The sequence below is a fragment of the Ascaphus truei genome, chromosome 3 (assembly GCF_040206685.1).
Source record: "Ascaphus truei isolate aAscTru1 chromosome 3, aAscTru1.hap1, whole genome shotgun sequence".
NCBI lineage: Eukaryota > Metazoa > Chordata > Amphibia > Anura > Ascaphidae > Ascaphus > Ascaphus truei.
In genome coordinates, this window is record NC_134485.1 from 109746320 (window position 1) to 109765436 (window position 19117).

The window sequence follows — 19117 nt, forward strand, 5'->3', positions numbered from 1 at the left end:
ACATTCTTGCATGATTTCTCATCTATACCCGCATATTGTGTGTGTAATTGTATTGCGTGATTAGAACTTCTTCAGCGCCTATGACATCTGGGACCAGATTCTTCAAAAATGGCACCAAGGCAAAGCCATTGTGGGAGATGGCATCAGGTGTGACTTTAAAGGTGTAGTGCTATATATATAATATATCATGAATGGGAAGTTTTCTGTTTATGTAAATATCTGCACATGTTTATACAGTATATATATCTCCTGTCCGTTGGATAAACAAGGTGTGTGCACGTGCATGTGTTAAACAGAATGGATGTGCACATTAGGTAGAGGGGTAGGTGGTGCAAGGTAAAGGTAAATATTAGAAGTCATTAAAGATCACCAAGATTATCAAAATATGAGCACAGCACAGGGAGTATAAGAAAAGGGTGTTTATTCAGTCCATCATGCAGACATATTCTGACATTTCGGTCCCGAGTCCGGTCCCTGAAGGCTCTGCAAACTTTTTCAACCGCCTCATTGTACTCCAGACAATCTCCACACAACAAACGGGAAATCCAATGCGTTTCATCAGTAATAACGCGACTTCATCAGGGTAATATTCACTCTGTCAACCGGAGACCATTTATAGTCCTTTCACGAATATGCAGCCAATATGAGCGGAACTACAATATAATTCCACCCTCATATATCAATCCAATGAAGGAATAGTAAATGTCACCAACTAATATAATAATAGTATCAAAATTTGTTCAATGTACTAATAAGTGTGTGTATGTGTATTTAGCCAGGTCCCCGTTCTTACCTCCGGTGAGCGCTGCGAGGTTGCAGGGGGGGGGCGGCTGTGTCGCCAAAGGTTCCTGGCACTTCCATCTTTAGGGCTCGCGCATGCACAGTGAGTGCGGTGTGCGACAGAGCCTGCAGACAGCTTGCGCATGCGCAGTGGTAAGAGGGCGAAGCTGGGCCAATCCTAGGAGACTATGGGCAAGAACTACATATCTCATGAGCCTCTGAGTGAGTCATCTGGCATGAGATAGCCAATAGGGTTTAGGAGATCCCTGCTGACAGGGGGAAGTGATCAACGGAGACCACGCTAGTCAGTGGGTGCTGGGATTGCAAGGGGAGAGGAGGTGTGTGTGCAGGGGTCCGTGACCCACTGCATTAGGCCAGTATCCCCCCTAGGCCCAAGTGCAGGCCCTGAGACACCACTAGTTTGTGGCGGCTCCAGGGAACAGCCCTTTAGATACGGACCTTGTCTGGTTAGTGATTAGAACTGGTCAGGGACACAGTACTACGCTGAGGATCCCGTTACTTGTAGTCTGGGACCAGACTGCGCCACGGAGTCAAGGCACGTCGGAGACCTCCCCTGCGGTGGGAACTCATCGTGAGAGACTGCGCTGGATCAGCGGATCCTTTTTGCAGAGTCAGCAGTCCGGGTGCTGGAGCGCCCGGCAGGTATTTCCATAAGTGCACCAACATACCGGTACCTTATAGGCGCTGATCCCGCCTTGGGGGGTGGGTGACCAAGGGACTGGTCCGTTACATTGGACACGGTGTGGGAAATACACGGTGGTGGGACAAAGCCTGTACGTACGGTGAAGTGTGGCCGGAGCCACTGGTGTCAAAAAGTTATCTATGTTTATTTGTGTAACATATACAGTAAAGGTTATCATTATAATCTGTGAGCTATTGTTACTGTTCTTGTTCAGGGGAATCTCACACATTGGGGATCCTGGGCAAGTGGAGGCGCTGCCAGTTAATATATTGTTGCCCCAGGCTCCCAGTGGCGGAGGCTCAGATCTCTGTGAGCCAGCAGGTAAAACCAGCACCAGTAGACCCTTCTAGGTGAGAGGGAAAGTGGGCTACATGTATATCTATGAATATCTATTTTGTTTATATATCCCTTGTCTGCACTTAGTAGGATAAAGGAGAGTAATATAGATGTGTGTGTGTGTGTGTATTTATGTATTGCTTTATATATATACTTTTATTTAAAAAAAAAAAAAAAAAAAACTACTACTACCACACACAAACATACAGTACATATAAATGTAAAATAATAAACTGATATATACATAAATAAATCACTATTAAAAATAATTCATAAGGCCAGCCGTTGCCAAGACAACCGACCTCCCTCTCCTAATGTTACGTCACTGGCTCCGCCCCCTTTCCAGTAGTCAAGGCTACGAGTTTGTTTATAGCAGAGGTTAGGCTGCAGGAGACTGACAGTGAGCTGCAGCTAGAGCACTGAGCCTGTGAGTAAGAGCACGGAGCCTGTGAGTAAGAGCACGGAGCCTGTGAGTAAGAGCATGGAGCCTGTGAGTAATTAGCTGGGAAGGCTGATTAGACAATCTATCATCTCCCGATAAAATAATAGGGAATTCTATTGAAAGCCTCAGTGAGATGTCTTTCTAAAAACAAAACAAATGGTTTGCTGGATATAGAAAGCATCATTCTCTTTATAACTGTTATTCACTCTTGTAATGCTAATATATATTTCTCTGATTAAATATAATTTCGAGCCACAACAATACTCACATATTTTTTGCAGTACAATACAGCAACAATGTATGTTATAATTCTGAGGTAGAAATGTCACGAGAAAGCAGAGGTTCTGTGGCATTTAGAGGAGCATTATTTTTAATGTGTTTTTTAAGGGTTTGGGGGGGGGAAAACAGTTTATAGCATTCTGGTGCTTTCCTAATAATAATAATTTTAAAAGAAGTAGGTTTAGGTCTATATATTAGTGGCCTAGTGACTGCTCATAGACCCACACTTTTAATATTTCATTATTGTGCCACTGGAAAGTATAATTAACAGTCACAAGTTCCTTCCCTTTTGTTATTGTTATTATTATTATAATAATAACAATAATACTCGTTATTATTATTATTATTATTATTATTTATAACGCCCCAACAAATTATACAGCAATACAATGAAGTTTGAAAGGCAATGTGAATAATACAATATAATATACACGGGTACAATCAGTAAGTTTCTGTAGTAAGCAGTAACTGACTGCAAGTGGTTTATAATGTTACAGCTTAGTCTTTGGTGCCATGGGGGAGATACGGTGACCTGACCCTGGTCACAAGGAGCTAGATATAAATCTCAAGCAGAGTTGTCCTGCTTCAAGGATGCCGGGCGCTTTCATCACTAAACCATTGCATACATACCTGTGAGCTTTCTGGAAAGTTACAAAAGTCATTGATTTTAGCCTGTTAGATATTTTTCTTGTTTATATGCATATTGGAAAGTGTGTTACGATAGGACTGTGTATATTATTGATGTATGACACATTTTTGATTGCATTATGTCGCATTTATGTAATGCCAAGGAGGATTGGTCCAAAGAGGTGTACCGTGGGTATAGAATGGATTACTGTGATCACTGTGTTCATAGAGGAATATCATATATTTTTTTGTGCATCTGACGAAGGGGTTAAATTCCCCAAAATGTTTTGCGATTGTAATCTCTTGCAATAAAAATGCAACACTGATACTGAAAGTTTGAAAATCTTTATTCGTTGTGCAGCGGAGAAATCGATTCATACATTTTATTCCCACAAGCAGTAGGGTGGAGGTCCTGTTCGTTTTCTCGGACCAGCACCATAGAAGATAGCTATAACGAGAGTATAAGTGAGTGCGAGGAGGACTGCTGTATGTGTATGTGTATATATATATATATATATATATATATATATATATATATATATATATATATATATATATATATATATATATATATATATATATATTGTAGCCATGTCTCAATCTTGGCTACTAATCTGCCCTGGTACCAGCGCAAGCAGTGTTAGGCTCAATCCGGGTTTTCCCCTGCAGTATGCAGCTCCCTTGAGTGACAGGGGGGGCAGGCAAGGCCTGTGGCCCAGGGGCTCAGACCTTGGACCCTCCCCCGGGGTACTTAAGGGGCTGCACAGCAAATGTAGTGAGTATTCTCTCCCATGAGAGAGTGATTGCTGGGAATGTGGAGTCAGGACTCTGACTACATTCCATCCCCTCCCTTAGGGGAGTGGGATAGCTACCCCTCATCCCCCCAGGGGGCGAGGGAAAACCAGAGGATAGACTCTGGAGGCCTCAAGCCTCCTGGGTTGATTCCAGGGACCATCTGGAGGAAGGAATAGAGATTAATCGGTTGTATGCTGTATACTAAGTTTGAAGAATAAATTGTTCCAGTTATTTTATATACCCTGCCTGAGAGTGCAATGAATCAAGCGGGGGTAGAAGAAGAGAGTTCTCCTGCAGGGATTGCCTCCAGCACTCCTGGAGCCTGCAAGAGATGGAGGCGCTGCACCAGTGAGAAAGAACCAACCATCACCCCAAAAGCCTGTCCTGTCTTCCCCACTAACACCGGCGGAGACTCAGCACTTATGTGAGCCAGCAGGTAACCAGCACTTGACACCCTGTAATAGCGTGATTTCCCAGAGGGTGGGGGAAAACCTGATTTTTTTATTTGTGTGTTTTGTTCATATATGTAGCCTTGACCCCTGATTCACCCCATAGAACGGGAGGTTGCGCTTGCAAAGAGTAGTTGCAAAAGCCCGCGAAGGAGGAGAGTGCATTTGGCGGGAGTGAAAGCAGTCCCTTGACCCAGCAGCCCTGCGGGGAGGGTCAGGTGAGAGTTTCTAGCCTATGGGAGGAGGAGTTGCCAGACATATAGGCAGAGGCTGCACGCACGTGGGGAGAGAGAGCTTCGTGGAGAGACGAGGAGACGGAGATACTGCACTGGGAGGTTATACTCCCAGGCGCAGGCCAGGTGCCCCTGGCCCAGTTAACCCTGAGTCACCGTAGAGACAAGCTGAGCTAGGGACACCCTTAGTAAGGGTTTTACCCCCAACTAGTAGTATTGTTCGGGACTATTCTGTCTAGAAGGAGATCGGACTCAGACCCCGTAGCGCGGCCAGAGTTCGAGAAGAAGCGCCCCGGATCCGGCAAGGGCAAGATCGTGGTGCCCTCAGAGACTCTTTTCGAAGAATCGTAGCAGTTCCGAGCACCGGAGTGCTCGGCAGGTATTACATCAAGTGCACCAACTCTACCTTTCAATCATCTAAGACATAGTGGCTGTGCAGTCACCCATACACATACATAGACCTGTGGGAACGGGAGAACTGATTAGCGTATCTGGACACGGGGTGGGATCACCCGGTGGCGGGATTGGGGAAAGTGTTGTTGGCGTCCGCTGAGGCGCAAGTTACTGTTGGCGTCCGCCGAGGCGCAAGTTACTGTTGGCGTCCGCCGAGGCGCAAGAGTGTTGACGTCCTCCGTGGTGTGTTAAATGATGTGTACCAGCATACCGGAATGTCATGGCATGTAATGTATCGTAAGGTTAATCTATCAGTAAACGAGATTGGTTTTAGAACATGGTCGTGTAAGAGTAATTCTTGTATAGACGTCCTGCGAAGAATAACTCCCCCTTTGGCGGGATCTGTCGCAGGTGGAGGCGCTGCACCGAACCTATATATATATATATGGTATGCACCCCAGGCTCTCTGTGGCAGAGGCTCGGGCCCTGTGAGCCAGCAGGTAACACAGCACAGAGTAACAGCTTGCCAGTGATAGGAAGCAGGGTTACATATATATATATATATATATATATATATATATATATATACAGTGTTCGACAAACCTATACATTTGCACGCCCCGGGCGAGTGGATTTAACATCGTGGCGAGCTCCTTTTGGCCCAAGCAGCACACGTGTGGTACTAGGTGGCGAGTGGATTTTTTTGTTTGGCGAGTAGATTTTTTGGTGATTTGTCGACCACTGTATATATATATATATATATATATATATATATATATATATATATATATATATAATATATATATATATATATATATATGTAAATGCGCAAATACAACTGTATGCTTATCTGCATGTCTTAGGCAGGTCTGCAACCCCGCCTTTCCCCATTATCACCCAGCATACAGCACTTCCACTGCAGCAAGGGATTCTGGGAAATGACATGCAAATGAGCACAGTGTTAACCCTGGCTGTGCTCAAAGCTGTGACCATGCAGCAAGCTTAAGCCTATAGGGAACCATGTTAAAATGGTTTTTGAGGCAAAAAGTGACACTGTGTGCTCATTTGCATGTCATTTCCCAGAATCCCTTGCTGCAGTGGAAGTGCTGTATGCTGGGTGATAATGGGGAAAGGCGGGGTTGCAGACCTGCCTAAGACATGCAGATGAGCATACAGTTGTATTTGCATATTTGCTTTCCTGTGGTGGGTTTTTGTCACTTTTTTTACTCACCATAATTTAACTCAGTATAATGGTATATATACATATCTCAAAAAGGCACAAGCGCACAACCATAGTGCATATATAAACAATTTAATAAAAGGGGGGGAGACAAATGCCCACTTACAAAAAACAAGATTTAAAAGAGCATTGATAGAGAGCACTGATACCAGCAGCCGGCTGTGGATTGAATTATCAGATGGAGAAATCCTCAATCATTGATGCAGTGTAGGCTCACAAAGCATGGCTCAGCGTCGCATCCGTGAATCATTCCCCTGATGCTCAGCTGTGCGCTGACGACACGCGTAGTGTGTGCTCCGTCATTACACAACCTTGATGCGACGCTGAGCCGTGCTGGATTAAAACATAGTCTGTACCTGGTCCCTAGTCTTGGTGCAAAAGATGCCTGGGGGTTTGCTTTGCCCTTTTTATAGGCTCATTTTACCATCTTATTGCTATATCCCCTATGTAGAAAACTCTGTTTCATGAGAGTTGCTTGAGTCTCAAAAGATTCTTCAGAGGAACAGTTCCTGCGGATCCTCAGGAGCAGCCCCACTGGTATCCCTCTAATCAGATTATGCGGGTGGTGACTGGATGTCTTTCCTATGTGTTGTAGTCATCAGTTCATTATTGGGACCTCTCTATCTTTAGATCGAGGAAATTGATCTCCCTTTCATTTTACTCATAAGTGAGTTTGAGGTTGATGTTATTTGTATTTAATACATCGACCTAGTTTCTTTAGAGATTTAGGGTCCCCTTTCCATATCAAGAACACATCGTCGATGTATCTTACCCAAATCACAATATTTTGTGTGTAGTTCTCCAATTCTTCAGAAAAAAAACAGTTTTTGCCTCCCACCAGCCCAGGTACAAGTTGGCATATGACGGGGCACACGTGGTCCCCATCGCTGTACCCTGTGTCTGGTGGTAGAGCTTATGATCAAACTTGAAGAAGTTCCTGTCAGAACAAAGTGGAGGAGCTGAATAATAGTCTCATTATGACTTTTGTAGCAGTCTCCTCTTGTGTTAAGGAAATATTTGGTGGCCTCAATTCCCACCTCATGTTTGATATTCGAATAGAGGCCTTCCACATCTAATGAGACTAGAACAGTCTCTGCCTCAATTGTTACTCAATCAATTTTCCTCAGAATATCCTTACTGTCCTTCAAATATGAATGAAGGGCTGTGACAAAGGGCCTCAGGATTTGGTCCAAGTATTGGCTAACTTTCTCAGTTAAATTGCCAATGCCTGAAACTATCGGGCGCCATGGTGGTAGGGAGTTCCTTTTATGCACCTTTGGGATGCTATAAAAGGTGGATAAGTCTAGTTTTCCCCAGCATAAACTCTTTTTCTTGTTTGCAAGAACTTTGTTTTCTACCCCTTCATTCAAGATGTGGAGTAGTTATTTAATGTATTTGATGGTGTGGTTTTTTTTATCAAGGTTCTCATAACAGTTTTTGTCATCTTTGTCTAAGATTTTCCTTGACTATGATGTTGCCCCCTTGTTGGAGGGCTTGATCACTATCGTTTTATCCAGGGACAACTCTGCCAATGCTTTCCTCTCCTCTTTAGTGAGGTTATCATCCCCTGTGTTCTTAGGAAGTTGTTTAAGGTCGTTGATAACCAAACTGATAACCTCAATATTAGGACCAGTTTCTGGTGGTGGTATGAATTTCGATTTTGCCTTGCACTTAGTAAAGGGACCATCGCCTGGTAGTTTTGCAGATTCTTGCAAAAGGGCATTAAGGTCCCTAAAATTGTCTAGGTCTTGTTGTTCAGTAGCATCTAAACCTAAGTTGTTTGTCATGTTAACCTCCCTCCTTTTTAAAGAATTTGTGAAGAGAGAGCTTTCTACCAAATAGATTGCTTCGAGTGGGTTAAAGATTTAAGCCTATGTTGGTTGATGGGGTAAAGGATAGACCCTTTGATAAGACTTCAATATATGTGAAAGTTTATAGCCTGTAAGTCATTTTCCTCCCGGTCAACGGGTTCAGTTGTTTGTCCTATTTGTAGGGATGTCAGTAGCTATTGTCATGGGCGTCGTGGTCTTCTCCCAAATTCCCATACTTCCCTGTCCCTTAGAGTTCCTACCCTTGCCCCTGCGCATCCTCCTCTTCGGGGAGGGGCTGTACGGGGAAATTCTAAAAAGGCTGATAGCTTGTTTGGAAGTTTTTGCGGTGTGTTCTGGGGTTATGTTCTTCTTCGCCCTCAGATGTGTCCCATTCAGTGGATGATGTTTGCCCTTCTAGGGCACTTAGAATAGTCTCTAGTTTAGTTTAGTTATCTGAAACTGATACCTATATATTTTTTCCCTCCGTAAAATCTTTAATGTCACACTGATATTTTTTATGCTTTCTTTCTTTGAGATCTTTAGTAAATTTCTCAATGTTAAGTTTAAGCTTTGATTCCAAATTTACAAACTCTGGTAAGTTGTTCCATGTTTCTAAATCAGCCCGTTTGGGTTCCAAATCGCTGTTTACTACTTTTAACTTTTCTGATTGGTATTCAACCAGCAATTTCATCAGTTCTTTTGAACACTTGCCTAGTATGAAGTCCCATGATTTAAGGAAACTTGCGTCTGTTATGTGATGGGCAGGGGACAGTTGAAGTCTTAGTCCTCTGTGTATGATATCATTCTTTATATCATTTTCTAAACTAAAAATCTCCCACCAGAGTTTGACTTGGGATTTGTAGCTTGTATCTAGACTTTGAAAGAAGTTTGATATATCTTGAGGTGGTGATGGTCTTGTGTCATTACTTGTGGATTCATTTTCAAAGAAATTTTGTGTGGCGTCTTGCCATTCTTGAAAGTTTGATTTATTTGACAGAAAGCCTGTCATTGCTCACTGGGTTAGGTAATGTAATCATTAACAATAAGAGGTCGTAGGCTAAACTGGTTGGTAAAATTACCGTGAGCGAGCAAGGGGTGGAAATGAGTAAAGAACACTCCTTTATACTAGATATACCTAGAAAGAGAGGGGGAGGGCAGGGGGGTGGGAGCAGGGGTGGGGGCAGGGGGAGGGCCCCTGCTCAGCTAGTGTCGTGTAGGACCAATAATATGGATTAGATACGGTACGGTGCTTCAGCTGGGATAATGAATGATAGAAATGGACCAAAGAGAGAGAATCCCAGCTAGGTGAGCACTCAAGTACCTCTACGGGTAAGGTAAGTAATGGTGAAGTAATTAAAACTTAATTTGATTAGTAATCCAAGTAAAATGAATTAATAAATGTGTTGTACATAAAACGGCGAACAAACAAATTAAGTTAGATCAAATGTTGCCAGTGTCTGAGAAGTGTCATTTTAGGATTGACACTGATGAAGCTTGCAGGGTTCCACCGTGTAATTTACAAAAGGGCAGTATATATTATTCTTGCATGCACCTATGATCGGAGTGGTCCTAGTATTCCTTTGCCTCTCCTGTATGGGTGACAATTATATAAATGAGAGAGTCCTCTTCCTCTATGGAGCTATAAACCGAGTATTCCTGTACTTAAGGATCATCCCTATATATATGAGTATAATTCAAAAAACACCCATTGGGTATATAACTATTGCCCCTTGTCTGGGTCTGGTCCCCCTTGCGAGTCAGCTGATAGCTGGTTTGCTGGTATAGGCGAAATTATAGTGATAGATTCACTTGCCTATATGTGACTTGTTATGGCTTCACTCCCTAATGCTTGTCTCAGCAATATAGATATAGATATATATATAATATATATATATATATATATATATATATATATATATATATATATATATATATATGTATATATTATATATATATATAGCATATAGGGGTCTTGCTGGGATCCCACAGAAATAACTTGGATCTGAATCACAGCATGAGTGCCTGGCAATGCTGCAAGGCTGTATGAAGTCTGAAACTGAAATGGACACTCAACAAAGTTACCACCAATAAACAATGTAGCAGCCAATTGATAGTATGTAGCAATGGCCATTTCCCACTCTTAAGTGAAAGATATACTACACCTCTAGTGCCCTGAGCTCCTCAGACTCTCCGGGCAATGGACAAACAGTCTAAAAATATACATACAACTTATATGATCATGAGCAGGGCTGGATGTGCCATAGTGCTATGTCTATTGTGAAGTGTTAGGAACCCCTTTCCTCATATAATCGCAACAGTATTGCACTAACATCCTAGCTCCTGTATGATCAAAACGCCTCTGTGTGCCGACGTACGTTTCACGTGCATGCGCTCTTCTTCAAGGCTCTAATTGGTGGGGGTGGGGATGTTGCTCCCTTGCCGTCATTTTTATACACCTCTTAATTGGTAATGTGATTACTCGTCATTAACCCTATGTGCACTTTGGTATATATATATGACTTCAAATGTGAAATGGGATTTTATTCTTACCCCGTGACAAAGTGGCGGTAGACTTGTAGTTTGACTTTTTGTCATTGTCATGTACTTTTATAACTCAAAGCTAATTTATGCCCATTATCTTGGTGCACACTTATATAATGCTTGGACGTCATTTCTTCATCCCAAAGTTAGTATTGCTTGAAGTGAACCTATGGGATTAAAATAATTCTTACTGACTATTCCCATATGACTTCTACTGATGTGACTAGAATAGATGTTCCGATATATACTGGCAGCAGGCAGTGATTACGTAACTCCTGCAGTGCCCTTGGTTTTACCTAATTTCGATATTCATACTTCAGGGTAGATGAGTCATCTTGACTCGCAGCAGGCAGGCAATGAGGTCGTAACTCCTGCAGTGCCCTCTGTCTCACCCGACTCAGGTATTGTTATAATATCGGGGTGAGTTGGTTTCAAAACTTAGATCTAGTCCTTGCTACCTTTTCTAATATGGCTGCTGCCGATGTGATTAAAATAGATGTTACGATATATACCGGCAGCAGGCCGTGGTGACGTCACTCCTGCAGTGTCCTCGATCTCATCTGACTCAAATATTAATACATCTGGCTGGATTGAACTTCACAACTAGGGGGTTATACATCAATAGTGCTGTAGCAGGTTTGTGTGCATGAGAACCCCTGCCACATAGAATCATTGGGAAATGGTCAAAGCCGGATAATGATAACGTGACTTGGTCCAAGTGTTTTCGTGTAGGTTAAAGGAACACTACATTATGTGTTGGGTTCTTCTGGGTGCCAGTAATGGCAGTGTGTTATACGCAAATAAAAATCCCTGTTGTATATGGCCAGGTGAAGTCTTATCTTGCATCCCATTCTTTCAGTTCTCTCGACGTGACCCACGAAAAGCCCCCGGTGTCTCAGCCATGCATTGTCGAAGAGCCTTCAAAGGTAAGGGCAGAAGGATGGTATATGTATATGCTCTACCCTGACAGGTATCCAGCATGCTGTCATACATGTTCAATAGATAAGAAAAGCACCGTATATACCTACTTGATATAGAGGGCTTGGTTGGTTCATGGTTGAGTGAGATGGAAGGTGAGAACTTGAACCCCTTATTTAGACGTTTAGCTGCAAGGGTCTCCAAATTGAATATCCACCTAGCCTCCCTTTTTAACATCATCTGGTCCTAATCATCCCCTCTAGACCCTAGTTTGGTATGGTCGATGCCCATGAATTTAAGAACCTTGGAGTCACCATTATGTACTTGATGCACATATCTGTCTACTGGGGTATCCACATTGTTTCTTATAGCTCCTATGTGCTCCAGGATTCTGCTACGTACAGTGTAGTTGTCTTTTAGTTTTTCCAATGAATTTCTTGAGACATGCATTCAATTTGGTAAATAACGCCTGTTGTTTGGCAATTCACAAAATTGCGTATTGTGAATGTTTTTGTTTCATTCCAGTTCTTAAAGTATTTGGTAATTTTCATGTATTCACAAGCCTTACATTGGGAGCATTTATAGGAGCTCTTGTAACGCTTGCGCTCACCACGAATGGAGAGGGTGGGTTAGTTTTGATACTTATCAAGGTCATGGGGAGGAGCCAGTATGATAGTCAGTGTCCGTTATGCCGAGGTCAAGGGTTGGAGCCAGCAGAATCATAGAGTGTCCAATAGCCGAGGTCAGGGATGGAGAAGAGCGGGTAGTCAGAGGCAAGCCGGGGTCGTTATCCAGAGAGGGGTCCAAAGTCAAGCCGGGTCGGTACACGTGAGATCAAGCAGCAAGGGGGCAAGGCAGAGGCTAGGAACAGAACGAGGAAAGCACAAGGCTACCATGAACTATGCTCAGCAAAGTAAGACTTAGAGAGCTGGGTAGAAATAGGAGAGCTGGACGAATCAGAGAGAGGGGAGGAGCGGAGGCACAGCTTCTGTGGAGGCAGAGATTGGCTGCAAGGTGCAGTAGACAGGTGGGAGAGATTTGCCTCGCAGCTGTGGAGCGGTGCACAACGTCACATGCGCATGTCGCGGGTGGGGGGCAGTGCCAACCTCCGTGGCTGGGTACAAAGACCTCCGTGTGCGCGCATGCTCTGTAAGCAGCACGGAGGTGTGGAGCTTCAAGTAAGGAGGGAACGCCTGCGGGGGACGCGTTCCCCGATTCCTTACAGCCCTGTGCTTTCGCAGGGAGCCAAGTACAGTAGGTCTAGATGGTTGTTCATAATTGCTGTGTATGAGTAAATCCCTAAGATTTTGGGGATATCTACTCGTAATAGAGGGATAGGGGTTGAGGACCTCTTTCAGATCTCTAGGTTTCTCTGTATTCAAGTTCTACACTCCAGTTTGGTAATCACTGTCACGAGAGAATAGCACATATATACAATAACCGGGCCAGATTGAACAAGACTAGGATATAGTAAACTGAATGAGTTTATTTCCTATGAGCAGAACAGACAATACCTCAAGCAAATAACATTACAGAAATATTTACACTTACTGAGGTTGGACAAGGAGATATTCAGCCGAATAGCAGCTCCTTAGTTGTTATAGGTCACAACAAGCACGACAAAACGACAGCAACAAGCAACCAACACAGGAATAAGGGGTGCATGCAACTATATAGACACAGACCCCCATTCCTACCATGGCAGTTCAGTTATTGGTGAAGACAAATCTTGACCCAATCACAGGTTGCCAGGTAACGCAAAAAGCTGCGTTTTCCCAGCCCCTCATTAATACAACCCTCCCCTGTGGCTACTTGGCCAGTCCATTTATAAAAAACGATGACATGATGCCTTCGTTGCCATCCTGTCTAGCAAAAATGCTTATGGGGCAGGGGTCTTTCATGTAGGGTGTCACTTTTGACAGGTGAAATGGTTATCACCTAGTTGTGGGACCTGGCTGCATATGCAATGAGGCCTTTCAAGTGGCCTCCTTTGATTGTACAATTACATATCAAAGGGGCCATTTGGCGAGCCTCCAAACTTATATCCAAAGTTATAGTAAAAACAGTGATAACATAACTATTTCTCCCATATTTTAAATCCGATTAACAATATCTATGCAACCTGTGTTCGTTGCATAGGAAAGCGTATCCAAATTTCAACCTTGTAGCACAAACACATACAGAGATATGGTTCTATGGAGTTTACATTATGACAAATACACAGTTAACCCTCTCTCCATGGTAATACATAACATAGCAATTAATTCTACTGAAGCAGGGGGTGCAGATCAACATATACACAATATGGTTAACCCTTTCCCTCCCGACATGATTTCTACACATACAGGAATATAACACAGACTGCTGGGGGAATACAGCTCAGACCTGGGGAAATTCTGCTGAAGCAGGGGGATGCAGATCAACATATACACAGATCCCATTAACCCCTCATACCCCAATCATGACACCTCCCCTCCTCAAACGGTGCCCACTGGGCCAGATACCTCAGCCTGGGCTATGGCAGCTTTTGAGGATTCACAGTCAGAGTGGTTCTTTTGCCGCGCAACGCCATTAACAGGGCTGTGCCCTCTGCTCCTCTTAGGGTGGATGGTAAAGTCTGAGTCTTGTAGAGGCCAGCCCCACCTCGGCAGGTGGAATAGGGGGCACATACACCCCAGGGGGTTCACTAGCCAGGGCGAGCTTCAGGGTTTGGGAGCGCCCTCCCCAGGCAGGGAACCAGACAGGCAGCACAGACCATCGCCCCTGAGTCAAGTCAGTCAAAATTGGAGTCACAATCCTAGCTAGTAGGGACCCCCTCTGCGCTTGCCCTGTGGCTGCCTGTAAATCCTTGGGCTGACTGCACCCAGCCCCTTCCTGCAGGTATATCCCTACATACCTCAATATCTCCTTCACTATGCTGCCCTCTCCTTCTGCAGATACCTCTGGCTGATCTAAGAACAGAACCATATGCTGTTCTACCAAGCCCCGGCTACTGCTCCTGGCTGCCTACCTACCCACAGCCCAACCTTACTCAGCCCCCCCTAGGCAATTCTAACCTAGCCAAGGGAACTACCTGTGCATGCACTTCTCCCTGCCCCAGCTTCCCCAGACCAGGGATACCTGTACACAAGCACCCGCCTTACCCACTGGCCAACAGGCATCACTGAGGTGGCAGAACTCTGCTACCGCCCCTGATGCCTCCAGCTCAGAGCAAGGCTGCAACAGCTGGGCTCTAGTCCGAGAGACCCCCTGATGCCCCGCCAGTGGAATGGGGAAGGCTACCTGCACTAACTGCTGCCTCTCCTCCCCGGCTACCACTAGCTCACTCAGCCCCCCCCCCCCCCTAGGCAATCCTATCCTAGCCAAGGTGACTAACTGTGCCTGCCCAACCCCATGCAGAGGTTTCCCCATTACCAGGGACAAACTCAGGGGTATCTGTGCAGAAGCACCCACCTTACCTCCTGGCTGACAGGCCTCAATGGGATGGCAGAACTCTGCTACCGCCCCTGATGCCTCCAGCTCAGAGCAAGGCTGCAACAGCGGGGCTCTAGTCCAAGAAACCCCCTGCCGCTCAGTCAGGGCAATGGGGAAGGCTAACTGCTCTAACTGCTGCCTCACCTCCCGGGCTACCACTAGTTCTCCTCTACCTGTCCGGACTCTGTCTAACCTGGTAGATTCTGACTCCCTCATCTAGAGCCCGCGGTGCCCCAACCAGTGGCCTGACCCCTCACTTTCCCAAGACGCGGACGCCCGCTGTCTCATACCTTCTAAGCTGGGGTCAGCTTGCACCACATCCCTAAAGTCTGCTCCTAACACTATCCCCCCACCTTTAGTCTCTAAGTCAGGGGGAACAGGTAAAGGGAACAATAAGTCAGTATCAGTCTGCGACTTTGTCTGGCTTACCTGTCTGGTCTCCGCAGAGGCCACTGGAACCATTGGTCCCAAATGCAGGGGGACAGAGGTTGATTCTGGTGTGATTCCTGATGACAGGCTCCTAGGAATCGCCGCAACTGCCGGCAATTCTGCAGCAAACATACAGATCACAGGCTCCAGGTTATTGCTAAGGAGCACCTCAGCAGTTACCCTGGACAAAACCCCCACCTCCTTCATGCCATGATTGGCCCCATCCAAAATGATCTTGGCACCCTGGATTGACCGCAGCCCTCCATCAGGCATGGTTCTTTGCACCGCGGTGCCCGGGAGAAAATCTTCTGGCCGCACCAGAATAACAGCAGCACCCAAATCTGGCAAGCTCCCTGCTTGCCGGTCACCAAAGGTAACCCTCCATTGGTGCCTGCTCAGGACATCAGCAGGCTGCATCTCGACTGATGCACTTGGACATCCTCTGCTCACTGTGCCTGGCACGGGGGAGACAAGGACAGGTTCTCCGTGGGACGTCCCTCTGGGGGTTGTTTCCACGGCTGGGCTTGCATCCTCTGTGGGGGTCAGCCAGGCATGAGTACCTGACCCTTTAGCAGCTTGTGAACGTTGCCCATGATGGGGTCCCCCAGACCGCTCACGGTCTGGGCAATGTGGCCGGATGTGGCCCACCTTGTGGCAATGATGGCACCTTATCTCAAGCTTGAACTCCCCAGTATAGGGCGTGTTGCTACCCACTGTATGTTTGGGAGTCCGCTAAGGTGCAGACTGGTGCCCCCTAGCCGGAATGGCTACCTCTCTGGGGACTGCTGCTTTGCTCACCAAGGCTCTGCTGGTTACACACTCCTCTGACAGCCTCTCCTGCTTGAACTCCTCTGTAACAAGAGGGGGTGGAAGGCTTTTCCCACCAGCTGGTCCAGTATCTGGATACGCTGTGCTGGAGTAGCCTTCACCAGGGCCAGCAGCTGGAGACGTTCTGCGTGCGTAGCTCCCTCTCCCAATACAGCCAGGAAAGCTAGGAGCTCAGGGATGGCAAGTCCGGCAATTGTAACAGCCAGTCTCTCTGCCTCCACTGATGTCAAGCCACCAATATTCAGGTGGTCCCCCTTCATTAACGGTGGGGTCATCTGGGCTTCATGAGCCAATATGTCCAGCTCCAACTGTGCTTTGCTCTTGTGTCCCGCCAGCAGTCCATAAGTGTCACATCGCTCCACTACCTGCATTCTAGTCCAAGCATGGTACTGCTCAACCCGATCACGCATGATGGGATGAAGGGCTCAAGGGTGAGTACAGGGAAACAGTGTAATATTTCTTGTTATATCTTGCAAAACGTATTTGTCTAATATCACTAGTCATAGGAGCTCGCAATCTACGCGGCTACCACTGTGTTGCAGAGTCTCGCATTAAACTGCAAACACAGGTTCAATCTGTGTCCCACACACTGCCAACCTTTTTTTATATATGCTTGTCACGAGAGAATAGCACATATATACAATAACCGAGCCAGATTGAACAAGACTAGGATATAGTAAACTGAATGAGTTTATTTCCTATGAGCAGAACAGACAATACCTCAAGCAAATAACATTACAGAAATATTTACACTTACTGAGGTTGGACAAGGAGATATTCAGCCGAATAGCAGCTCCTTAGTTGTTATAGGTCACAACAAGCATGACAAAATGACAGCAACAAGCAACCAACACAGGAATAAGGGGTGCACGCAACTATATAGACGCAGACCCCCATTCCTACCATGGCAGTTCAGTTATTGGCGAAGACAAATCTTGACCCAATCACAGGTTGCCAGGTAACGCAAAAAGCTGGGTTTTCCCAGCCCCTCATTAATACAACCCTCCCCTGTGGCTACTTGGCCAGCCCATTTATAAAAAAACTATGACATGATGCCTTCGTTGCCATCCTGTCTAGCAAAAATGCTTATGGGACAGGGGTCTTTCATGTAGGGTGTCACTTTTGACAGGTGAAATGGTTATCACCTAGTTGTGGGACCTGGCTGCATATGCAATGAGGCCTTTCAAGTGGCCGCCTTTGATTGTACAATTACATATCAAAGGGGCCATTTGGCGAGCCTCCAAACTTATATCCAAAGTTATAGTAAAAACAGTGATAACATAACTATTTCTCCCATATTTTAAATCAGATTAACAATATCTATGCAACCAGTGTTCGTTGCATAGGAAAGCATATCCAAATTTCAGCCTTGTAGCACAAACACATACAGAGATATGCTTCTATGGGGTATACATTATGACAAATACACAGTTAACCCTCTCTCCATGTTAATACATAACATAGCAATTAATTCTACTGAAGCAGGGGGATGCCGATCAACATATGCACAATATGGTTAACCCTTTCCCTCCCGACATGATTTCTACACATACAGGAATATAACACAGACTGCTGGGGGAATACAGCTCAGACCTGGGGCAATTCTGCTGAAGCAGGGGGATGCAGATCAACATATACACAGATCCCATTAACCCCTCATACCCCGATCATGACAATCACTTAACACTTTGTTCTGGACTTGATGTGGACATTTGATTCATGTTGACCATGGTCTATTTGCTTAATACATACATACATACATACACAGTGTTCGACAAATCACCCAAAAATCTACTCGCCCAACCAAAAAAATCTACTCGCCACCTAGTCCCGCCCCCAACCGCACCCTAGGTCCCGCCCCCCAACCCCGCTTTAAAATAAAATATATAAATAAAATACATTTAATAAATTCCTAGTCAGAACAATATTCGTTTTTGACATAAATGTATTTATTGTATTACATTATACTACAATTCGTCCTTGTTACGTGTGTGTGTAAAAGCCAAGTTTGTGAATGACTAGTTTCCTGAACCCATTAACCAGTGTCTGGACGTCCGCTTCACAATATCTAAAGCAGCAATCCCGCCCTGGGATCTTACCTGATCTGCAGACCCTCAATGTCCAGGTACCCACATTCCCGCAATGTCATACATTGGAGGGGATGTGTTCCCCTACCTGTCTTCTGGGTGAGGGGGGGTTCCGATGTCTTCCGTGTGAAGCTTGAGTCAGATCTGGAAGAAAGCAGTATAGGTTATTTCGGTGTAGTATAGGGCAGTTAAGATATATAGGGTAAATAAGAGATCCAGATCCAGAGTGTGAGTGACAGAGAGAGAGAGAGAGAGAGTGTGGGGGAGAGAGAGAGAGTGTGGGGGGAGAGAGAGAGAGTGTGTGGGGGAGAGAGAGAGAGAGTGTGGGGGGAGAGAGTGTGGGGGGGAGAGAGAGAGAGAGAGAGTGTGGGGGAGAGAGAGTGTGGAGAGAGAAAGTGTGGGAGAGAGAGAGTGTGGGAGAGAGAGAGAGAGAGAGAGAGAGAGAGAGAGTGTGGAGAGAGAGTGTGGGAGAGAGAGAGAGTGTGGGAGAGAGAGAGAGAGTGTGGGAGAGAGAGAGAGAGTGGAGAGAGAGAGATGGGAGAGAAGAGAGAGAGTGTGGGGGAGAGAGAGAGAGTGTGGGGAGAGAGAGAGAGTTTTGGGGGAGAGAGAGAGAGTGTTGGGGGGGGAGAGAGAGAGAGTGTGGGGGAGAGAGAGTGAGTGTGGGGGAGAGAGAGTGAGAGTGTGGGGGAGAGAGAGAGAGTGTGGGGGAGAGAGAGTGAGAGAGTGTGTTTGGGGGGAGAGAGAGAGTGTGG

The 19117-nt window shown here is 45.4% G+C and overlaps 1 long non-coding RNA gene across 1 annotated transcript; it reads left to right on the forward strand.

Moving 5' to 3' along the window:
* Positions 1–2183: 2183 nt before the first annotated feature.
* Positions 2184–16710, forward strand: LOC142490957 (uncharacterized). Its single transcript, XR_012800179.1, has 3 exons — positions 2184–2309; positions 11489–11555; positions 16614–16710. It is a non-coding gene; the product is annotated as an uncharacterized LOC142490957 (long non-coding RNA).
* The last annotated feature ends 2407 nt before the right edge of the window (positions 16711–19117 follow it).